At 44.6% G+C, this 11,005-nt stretch overlaps 1 pseudogene; it reads right to left on the bottom strand.

The window, feature by feature from the left end:
* Window positions 1-7,354: 7,354 nt before the first annotated feature.
* Window positions 7,355-8,357, bottom strand: LOC106997178 (ADP-ribosylation factor-like protein 8B; annotated as a pseudogene).
* Between the last annotated feature and the right edge of the window lie 2,648 nt (window positions 8,358-11,005).

The following is an 11,005-nucleotide window of genomic DNA, read 5'->3' as shown; positions in this document are numbered from 1 at the left end:
TGAAAATACAAAAAAATTAGCTTGGTGTGGTGGTGCATGTCTGCAGTCCCAGCTACTCAGCAGGCTGCGGTAGGAGAATCTTGAACCTGGGAGGCAGAGGAAGAAACCACTTTTTTTTTTTTTTGAGATGGAGTCTTGCTCTGTCGCCCAGGCTGGAGTGCTGTGGCACAATCCTAGCTCACTGCAACCTCCAACTCCCAGGTTCAAGCGATTCTCCTGCCTCAGCCTTCTGAGTAGCTGGGACTACAGGCACGTGCCACCATGCCCGGCTAACTTTTTGTGTTTTTAGTATAGATGGGGTTTCACCATATTAGCCAGGATGGTCTTGATCTCCTGACCTCGTGATCTGCCTGCCTCGGCCTCCCAAAGTGCTGGGATTACAGGTGTGAGCCACTGTGCCCAGCCTAAGAAATCACTTTCTTTGTTCATCCATAAGAACCAATTCCTCAACTGCTCAAGTTTTACCATGAGATTTCAGCAATTCAGTTGCATCTCAGGCTGTACTTCTAGTTCTAGTACTCTTACTATTTGTACCATATCTGCAGTTACTTCCTCCATTGACGTCTTGAACCCCTTAAAATTATCCATGAATTGACACATAAAATTAACAACAAAAATCATCCATGAGGGCTGAATTCAACTTCTTCCAAAACTACTGTTTATGTTGATATTTTGACCTCCTCCCATGAATGACAAATATTCTTAATGGCATCTAGAATGGTGACTCCTTTCCAGAAGTTTTCAAATTTCCTTTTTTCCCCAGATCAGGGCAGGTACGGTGGCTCACGCCTATAATCCCAGCACTGTGGGAGGCTGAGGCCGGCGGATCACCTGAGGTCAGGAGTTCAAGACCAGCCTGGCCAATACGGGAACCCCCATCTCTACTAAAAATACAAAAATTAGCTGGGCATGGCCAGGCATGGTGGCTCATGCCTGTAATCCCAGCACTTTGGGAGGTCGAGGCAGGCAGATCACGAGGTCAGGAGATCCTGGCTAACACGGTGAAACCCCGTCTCTACTAAAAAAAAAATACAAAAAATTAGCCGGGCATGGTGGCGGGTGCCTGTAGTCCCAGCTACTCGGGAGGCTGAGACAGGAGAATGGCGTAAACCTGGGAGGCGGAACTTGTAGTAAGCCGAGATTATGCCACTGCATTCCAGCCTGGGTGACAAAATGACACTCCGTCTCAAAAAAAAAAAAAAATTAGCCGGGCATGGTGTCACATGCCTGTAATCCCAGCTACTCCTGAGGCTGAGGCAAGAGAATTGCTTGAACCCAGGAGGTGGAGGTTGCAGTGAGCTGAGATTGCACCACTGCATTCCAGCCTGGGCAACAAAGCAAGACCCTGACTCAAAACAAAACAAAACAAACCCCCCCTCAAAGAAAACAGATCCATCAGAGGAATCACTATTTATGGCAGCTATAGCCTTATGAAATATATTTCTTAGGTAATAAGACTTGAAAGTCAAGGCTGGGTGCGGTGGCTCATGCCTGTAATAGCATCCCAGCACTCTGGGAGGCCAAGGTAGGTGGATGACTTAAGCTCAGGAGTTCAAGACCAGCCTGGGCAACATAGTGAGACACACCCCTCCCCCTCCGACCCACCACGCCACTGCTGTCCAAGTAAGAAAGAAAGAGAGAGAGAGAGAGAGAGAGAGAGAGAGAGAGAGAGGGAGGAAGGAAGGAAGGAAGGAAGGAAAACAAAAATTAGCCAGGAATGGTGGCACATGTCTGTGGTCTTAGCTACTTATGGAGCCAAGGTGGGAGGATGACTTGAGCCTGGTAGGCAGAGGCTGCAGTCAGCTGAGATCATGCCACTGCACACCTGGGAAACAGAGTCAGAGAGTCAGACTCTATCTCACAAAAAAAAATAAAAAATAAAAAAAGAAAGTCAAAATCACTTCTTGATCCATGGGTTACAGAATGGGTGTCATATTAGCAGGCATGAAAACAACATTAATCTCCTCATACTTCTCTGTCAGAGTTCTTGGATGACCAGGTGCATTGTCAATGAGCAGTCATATTTTGAAAGGAATCTTTCTTTCTGAATAGTGGGTCTAACGGTGAGCTTAAACTACTCAGTAAACTATGCTATAAATAGATGTGCTGTCATCTAGGCCTTGTTCCATTTAGAGAGCATAGGCAGAGTATGTTTGGCATAATTCTTAAGGGCCCTAGGATTTTCAGAATGATCAATGAGTATTGGCTTCAACTTAAAGTCTCATTGAGGCCAGGAGTGGTGGCTCATGCCTGTAATCCCAGCACTTTGGGAGGCTGAGGCTGGCGGATCACGAGGTCAAGAGATTGAGACCATCTTGGTTTCATGGTGAAACCCTGTTTCTACTAAAAAATACAAAAATTAGCTGGGCGTGGTGGGGTGCACCCATAGTCCCGGCTACTTGGGAGGCTGAGGCAAAAGACTCGCTTAAACCCAGGAGGCAGAGGTTGCAGTGAGCCGAGATCGTGCTACTGCACTCCAGCCTGGGTGACAGAGAGACTCTGTCTCAAAAAAAATAAAATAACAAAATAAATAAAGTCTTGTTGATCAGGGTGGTTGTTACTAAAGGTTAAGGTGGCTGTGGCTTTTTTTTTTTTTTTTTTTTTTTGAGACAGAGTCTCGCTCTGTTGCCCAGCTTGGAGTGCAGTGGGGCAGTCTTAGCTCACTGTGAACTCCGCCTCCCAGGTCACGCAATTCTCCTGCCTCAGCCTCCTGAGTAGCTGGGATTACTGGGATTACAGGTGCCTGCCACCACACTCAGCTAATTTTTTATTTTTAGTAGAGACAGGGTTTCACCATGTTGGCCAGGCTGATCTTGAACTCCTGGCCTACGGTGATCTGCCCGCCTCGGCCTCCCAAAGTGCTGTGATTATAGGTGTGAGCCACTGTACCCAGCTGGCTGTGGCTATTTAAAAAAATAAGGCAACAGTGGCTCATGCCTGTAATCCCAGCATTTTGGGAGGCCGAGGTGGGTGGATCACTTGAAGTCAGGAGTTCAAGACCAGCCTGGCCAACATGGTCAAACCTCATCTCTACCAGAAAAAAAAAAAAAATTAGCCGGGTGTCATTGTGCACGCTTGTAATCCCAGCTACTCTGGAGGCTGAAACAGGAGAATCTCTTGAACCCAGGAGGCGGAGGTTGCAGTGAATTGAGATCACAGAACTGCACTCCAGCCTAGGCAACAGAGGGAGACTCCATCTCAAACAAATAAATAAAAAAGAAAAATAAAGCAACAATGAGGTTTGCACCATTGTCGGTTTCTTCTTTTCACTTGAACACTTAGATAACTACTTAAACTACTCAGTAAACTATGCTATAAATAGATGTGCTGTCATCTAGGCCTTGTTCCATTTAGAGAGCATAGGCAGAGTATGTTTGGCATAATTCTTAAGGGCCCTAGGATTTTCAGAATGATCAATGAGTATTGGCTTCAACTTAAAGTCTCATTGAGGCCAGGAGTGGTGGCTCATGCCTGTAATCCCAGCACTTTGGGAGGCTGAGATAACATTGTAGGGTTATTCACTGGCCTAATTTCACTATTGTTATGTCTCAGGGAATAGGGAAGCTCCAGGAGTGGAGCAGTCAGAACACACACAACATTTATGGATGATGTTCACCGTCTTACATGGGTGTGGTTTGTGGCACCCGAAAACAATCCCCGTAGTAACGACAAAGATCACTGATAGTAGATTACCATAACAGATATCATAATAATGAAAAAGTGTGAAATATTGCAAGAATTACCAAAATGTGACATAGACACAGGAAGTGAACACATACTCTTGGTAAAATGGTGCCGATAAACTTGCTTCAGGCATGGTTTCCACTGAGGATCACACTCTGATTTTTTCTCTCTTGCCTGAATTCCTATCTTAAGGAACCTGGGGAGTCACGCCCTACAAACAATAAAGTCTCTCAGATAAGTTTGATTTAACCCTATATAATGTGGCGTACTTTCCAACCTGATTCTGGCATAAGATCACATGATAGATAAAGGAAGAAATAAAAAATTTTACCCCAAAATAGTTTTTTGCCATATTTTGAAATGGTCCTGCAAAGCCATCTTTTATGGGGGAAAATTTGCATCTGTAAAAAATCTCTGAGGCTGGGCGTGGTGGCTCACACCTGTAATCCCAGCACTTTGGGAGGCTGAGGCAGGCAAATTGCTTGAGCCCAGGAGTTGGAGACCAGCCTGGGCAACATAGGGAGACCCCGTCTCCACAAAAAATACAAAACAATTAGCTGGGCAAGGTGGTACACACCTGCCAGCTACTCAGGAGGCTAAGGTGGGAAGATCACTTGAGCCCAGGAGGTTGAGGCTACAGTGAGCCGTGATCACACCAATGCACTCCAGACTGGACAACAAAGCAAGATCCTATCCCTAAAAAGAGCAATGACAACAAAAAATACCTTGCTTACACAACCAGATCTTTCCCCTTCCAGGCCCTCCCAATCCTGAAGAGATTAACTGAGAGTCCAGCATCTTTAAAAATCTGAATAGGAAATATTTGCCACCCAGTGCCTCTAAGGGCAGCCACCTGTGAAACTTCATCTACATAATAAGAACCTTGGTCTCCACAACCCCTTATTCTAACTCCAACACTCCTTCCCATTGATGACAGATTTTTAGGTAATAATTCTTTCAACCAATTGTCAATCAGAAAATCTTTGAATTTACCTATGACCTATAAGCCCCCCGCCATATGCCCCTTCAAGTTGTCTCACCTTTCCCATTGAACCAATGTATATTGATGTCTCCCTAAAATGCATAAAACAAAGGTGTAACCCAACCATCTTCCACATGTGTTCTCAGGATGAGTTGAAGCTGTGCCTCGGGCCATGGTCACCAATGTTTGGCTTAGAATAAATATCTTCAAATATTTTACAATTGGGTTTTATTTTTGTCACATCACAAACCTTCGATTTGTTGTTGTTGTTGTTGTTGTTTTTGGACATTTTAAAAGTTTCTTTTTTTTTTTTTTTTGAGACAGAGTCTCGCTCTATCACCAGGCTGGAGTACAGTGGTGCAATCTCGGCTCACTGCAAGCTCTGCCTCCCGGGTTCACACCATTCTCCTGCCTCAACCTCCCAAGTAGCTGGGACTATAGGTGCCTGCAACCACACCTGGCTAATTTTTTGTATTTTTAGTAGAGACGGGGTTTCACCATGTTAGCTAGGATGGTCTGGATCTCCTGACCTCGAGATCTGCCCGCCTCGGCCTCCCAAAGTGCTGGGATTACAGGCGTGAGCCACCGTGACCAGCCTAAAAAGTTTATTTCTATTTTAACTAGCCCAAAGACCCAATTATTTGAGGGCTGACCTGATTTCTGACACATGGTCTACAGACCCTCCTCTTGCAACCTTACTTCTCTCCCCTTCCAAAAAAGTCTGCACCTTCCATCATGATGCACTTTTTAAGTTAAAATTGCCAATACAACCCTAAAAATGCAAGTTTATTGAATAAAGCTGAGAAGAGCAGTAAACAGACAAAAAATGCATCCACCTAAATAAAAAAAATTCACATAGTTCAGTAACTGTTAAAAGTTTTCACATGCAGAGGTTAATGCACAGGAAAATGTTGGGAATAGCATCCAGACGTCTTGAAATGCTGAAAGCAATGTACAGACACAAAAACACATTAAGATTTAGCTATAGGTCAATTAACAAACCTATGCAGTCCCCACGGAGTCACACATCCTAGTTTCGATTTCTCCTTTTAGGCACAAGCAAGTTGCCACACTCTTTGTAATGGCTCACATTGACCATTAATGGTGTTGAACAATAATAGCAAGTTTAAATATCCCTTCATTTACAGAACCATCTATCCCATCAGGGAAATATGCAACATGCTTCAAAGAATAAGAAGAGAACTTTAAAAGCCCAGATTCTACTCATAAAAAAATGAATGGAGAAAAGCAAGTAGTGTCTGTGCAACACAGTGCAGTATATTGTACAGAATATTTTTTAAGGCCATAGCAGTCTAGAAATTAAAACAGATATTCATTAAAAGAACTTACTGTTGACTACACTCTGAGTGCTCAACACATTTGGAAATGCAGTCTGCGTAAGTGCTGCTTAACAGAAGAAACAAAATCACACACAGTATGAGCCAACATATAAGCAGGTGAACCATAGAGTTTTATCTACTACAGTGGCCTATATGAATAATAATTTACAAATGAACCAGTATGAATACGTCCCTTTATGTATATGGAAGTCACTAAACTACAAAACATGTTCATTTGAAGTTTTTAGACATCTCTATCATAGAAGCAAAGGAACAGCATGAGTTCCTCAGTTCTCTGTGTGACTGATTACTAAACAACCTGTAGACGTCGAGCATGATTACATTAGATAAAGCAGGCAGGTCTAGAGTTGTCACAATCATCAAGATGTCTAATGGCACCAGTCAAAAGAGTGCCAAATCTTACATCAGTAAGAGAAAAAAATAAATTTTTTTATTTGTTTATAAGTATCTTTTGTGCTGAAAGTCAACGTTATGACTGGATATAAAAAGTCAGGAGTTAGAGTGTCATGCAGCAGCACTGATTTAATGACCGAAGATAGAACAAACGTATGTTTGAATAAAGCCTTACGTTCTTAACAGGTTTTATTACACTGGGTGGAAAGATCTAAATTCATGAAAGCTTTTCAAAAAATCTTCAATTCTCAACCCCTTAAAAAAGTATGCTGAACCAGGAAGAAAAAACGAAAGATAGAAATAATGACCTGGACAGATACAAAACAGCATGCTTTTAGTTTCTCCCATATCCTAACTGCCATCTGGCGGGAAAGAGTTCTCAGAAAGTAGAATATCTTTAATATTCATCAGAGAGAATCTCACCAGTGTAAAGAACCAATATTGATCTGCTGCCTCTGCTCACTGTCTGCAGACCATTTCGGATTCCTAAGATGTAATTATACATTTCACATGCATTTGTGAGATAAGATAAACATTATGTTTACATAAATCCCTCATGAATTATTCAGGCTTAAAGATTTTCTAAATACTGTATCTGGCACTAGAAACTTCATGCTGTATCAAGTCAGTGTCAGTATTAAGCTACTGGACTCTTATCATGCAATATTACAGATAGATATTTTACTGAAAACCAATATAAAAATCTGGCCCAGAAAGACCACAACGGAAATATGCAATTTTCTTGATTTAAGATGGTCAAAAGTGTGTGGGTTTTTGTTTTTCATTTTTTGTTTTTTAAAGCTCTACGCATGGCTTAAGACAGATATGTGTAAGAAACCTTTTTGTGTGTGCTGACTTTATCATGACAATTCCAGCTGATTCTTTATGAGGATTAGGGACACTCATATTCAGCAGTGCACATGAGAAATAAACTCTGAAAAAGGCAATGTCTTGGGTTTAGGAAGGACTGTATTCTGGGAATTACTTCAGAGGAACAGACAATAATTCTAGGATTATAGTCAAGAAGGACTGGAAGACTTCAGGAGACGCTTTAGCTTCTTCCGGATTTTGAATGCTGAATAAGCCACTGAAGTGTGATATCTATATTATCCTTTTCTTTGCAAGAAATTGAGGCCAGGTGCAGTGGCTCACACCTGTAATCCCAGCAGTTTGGGAGACCGAGGCAGGTGGATCACTAGATCAAGAGATCAAGCCAACATGGTGAACCCCTGTCTCTACTAAAAATACAAAAATTAGCTGGGCGTGGTGGCCGGCGCCTGTAGTCCCAGCTACTCGGGAGGCTGAGGCAAGACAATCGCTTGAACCCGGGAGGCGGAGGTTGCAGTGAGCAGAGATCGTGCCATTGCACTCCAGCTTGGTGACAGAGCGAGACTCCGTCTCAAAACAAACAAACAAACAACAACAAAGAAATTGAATAGCGACAAACTTCTCCATCCTGAATAGCAGACAGATTCATTTTTTCAATTAGCTGTTTCTCATCCAAGGCATTAGGAAGATCTCCCTTGTTTCCAAGCACTTTGCACTGGAATTCCTTGCAACTGTGGTTTCTCTAGAAGATTATGTAGCTCATTTCGGGAAGCTTCTATCTTTTCACGATGTGCAGCATCTATCATGTAAACAATAGCATTGACTCCTCTGCAATACCGCTCCCACATGCTTCAAAATCGGACTTGTCCTCCTATGTCCTAGATCTTTATTGTGACGTTACCTTGTTACTTTCCTCTTGTTGAAGCCCACTGTGGGTATCGTGTCTTCACTGAATTGACCTGACGCGATGACATTGACAAAGGTGGTCTTGCCCGAGTACTGCAGCCCCAGGAGCATCAGCTCCATCTCCTCCTTCCAGAAGAGCGAACGGAACCAGTCCGGCAGGCGGGAGGCGAATGCCAGCATGATGGCGGCCGGCAGCGAGGACGGACGGGGGGACGCAGAGTGGCGGCGACGACCACTTCCACAGGAGCAGGCCTCGGCCCAGATCCCGCAACGGCTCCTCCGGGCCCCGGCGCGACACGGGCGGACACCAGGGGGCGGCAGCGGCCCCGATTTGTTAAAAGAATAAAATCTAGGAGCCGGGCCCGGTGGCTCACGCTTGTAACCCAGCACTTTGGGAGGCCGAGGTGGGCGGATCACCAGAGGTCACGAGTTCGAGACCAGCCTGGCCAATATAGCGAAATCTCGTCTCTACTAAAAATACAAAAATTAGCCGGGTGTGTAGTGCATGCCTGTAAGCCCAGCTACTCCGGAGGCTGAGGCGGGAATCGCTGGTACACAGGAGGCGGAGGTTGCAGTGAGCTGAGATTGTGCCACGGCACTCCAGCCTGGGTGACAGAGCGAGACTCCATCTCAAAATAATAATAATAATAATAAATAAAATTTAAAAATTAAAAAAATAAAAATAAAATAAAATCTACAGGCTGAGCACGATGGCTCATGCCTGTAATCCCAGCACTCTGGGAGGCTGAGGCAGGAGGATTGATTCAGGCCAAGAGTTCAAGACAAATCTAGGCAACAAAGAGAGACTGTCTCTACAAAAAATAAAAAAATTAGCCAGGCGTAGTGGCATGCACCTGTAGTCCCACCTACTGGGGAGGCTGAGCTGAGAGGATCACTTGAGCCCAGGAAGTGAAGGCTGCAGTGAGCTGTGTTTGCACCACTGCGCTCCTGCCTGGGTGACAGAGCGAGACCCTATGTTAAGCAAACAAACAAACAAACAAACTCTACAAAGTGCAATAAAGCAAAACGCAATAAAACAAGGTATGCCTGTATACAGAAGGATGTGTGTCAGTTATATGCAAATATTGCACTATTTTACATAAGGGATTTCAGCATCCACATATTTTGGAATCGTGGAGGCGCTAGAATCAATCCCTGGTGGATATTGAGGGATGACTGTGTATTCATTCAAGCAACAAAAAGAAAGCCTCACGGCTGGAGTAAGAATCAGGGACAGTGATTGGGCAAGAGCCAAATCACTATGGGGCTCGGTAAGGAATTTGGATGTTATTTTAGGCATAATAAGAAACTGGAAACTACCGAGAGGTTTTTATGTTTTGTTTTGAGACAAGGTCTCACTGTCACCCAGGCTGGAGTACAGTAGCACAATCACAGGCCACTGCAGCCTTCACCTCCTGGGCTCAAGTGATCCTCCCATCTCAGCCTCCTGAGTAGCTGGGATTACAAGCATGCACCACCACACCTGGCTAATTTTTGTATTTTTAGTAGAGATGGGGTTTCACCATGTTGGCCAGGCTGGTCTCGAACTCCTGGCCTCAAGTGACCTGCCTGCCTCGGCCTCCCAAAGTGCTGGGATTACAGGTGTGATCCACCATGCCCCACCATGGAAACTACCGAAAGGCTTTGTACAGAGAAACAACACAATATTTTTTACTTTTTTTTTTTTTTTCTGGAGACAGGTTCTGGCTCTTGCACCCAAGCTAGAGTGCAGTTGTGTGATCAAGGCTCACTGCAGCCTTATTCTCCAGGGCTCAAGCGATCCTTCCACCTCAGCCTCCCAAGTAGCTGGGACCACATGCATGTGCCACTGTGGCCCGCCAATTTTTTCTTTTTTATGGAGATGGGGTCTCACTGTGTTGCCCAGGCTTACAATCTATGATTTTTTCAAGACAGGGTCTCACTCTGGGTTGAAGTGTAGTCCCATGACCAAAGCTCACTGTGGCTGGGCACAGTGGCTCATGCCTGTAATCCCAGCACTTTGGGAGGCCAAGGTGGGCGGATCACGAGGGCAGGAGATCGAGACCATCCTGGCTAACATGGTGAAACGCTGTCTCTACTAAAAATACAAAAAATTAGCCGGGCATGGTGGCAGGCGCCTGTAGTCACAGCTACTCGGGAGACTGAGGCAGGAGAATGGCATGAACCCGGGAGGTGGAGCTTGCAGTGAGCCGAGATCGTGGCACTGCACTCCAGCCTGGGTGACAGAGCGAGACTCTGTCTCAAAAACAAAACAAAACAAAAAAAAACTCACTGCAACCTGGAATTCCTTGGCACAAGCAATCCTCTCGCCTCAGCCTCTGGAGCAGCTGGGGTAAGAGGCACAAGTCACTGTGCCTGGCTCAACAACACAATCTTATTACATTATTAAAAGATCACTCTAGCTCCTGTGCTAAGAATGGATTGCGTAGGGGGTAAGGGGAGAAGTGGAGAGAATGTTGCATTAGTCCAGGCGAGAGAGAATGATCGCTACAACCAGAGCAGCAGTGGAGGGGGTGGTGAGGAGGAGTAGGAGTCTGGATTTATTTGGAAGGTTCCGTTTCCTGGTTTTAGTTCCTCATCAGACCTGTCTACTTCCTGCCCATGTGTTCATCCAAATTTCCCCCTTTTTCCTCCCTCTAAATGTCCTTTCTGCTCAGGCTAGTGTGTGGGAAGGATTCTGTTATTTGCAGCTACACTATCCTGACTAGACACTTTGGCTTTCCAGACTGATCTAATTCACCACTCCCCATGACATGACCTGGTTTCATGCTCCCTGTGTTAAGCCGTGTTTTCTCTTGTGAGTAATACGCTCAGGAATTAACAAACCTCCTGTGGGTAACATTTCTTCAGG

Source organism: Macaca mulatta, chromosome 1, assembly GCF_049350105.2.
Source record: "Macaca mulatta isolate MMU2019108-1 chromosome 1, T2T-MMU8v2.0, whole genome shotgun sequence".
In the NCBI taxonomy this organism is placed as follows: Eukaryota; Metazoa; Chordata; class Mammalia; order Primates; family Cercopithecidae; genus Macaca; species Macaca mulatta.
Note: the sequence above shows the minus strand (reverse complement) of the source record. Positions and strands in the feature narration are given on the sequence as shown.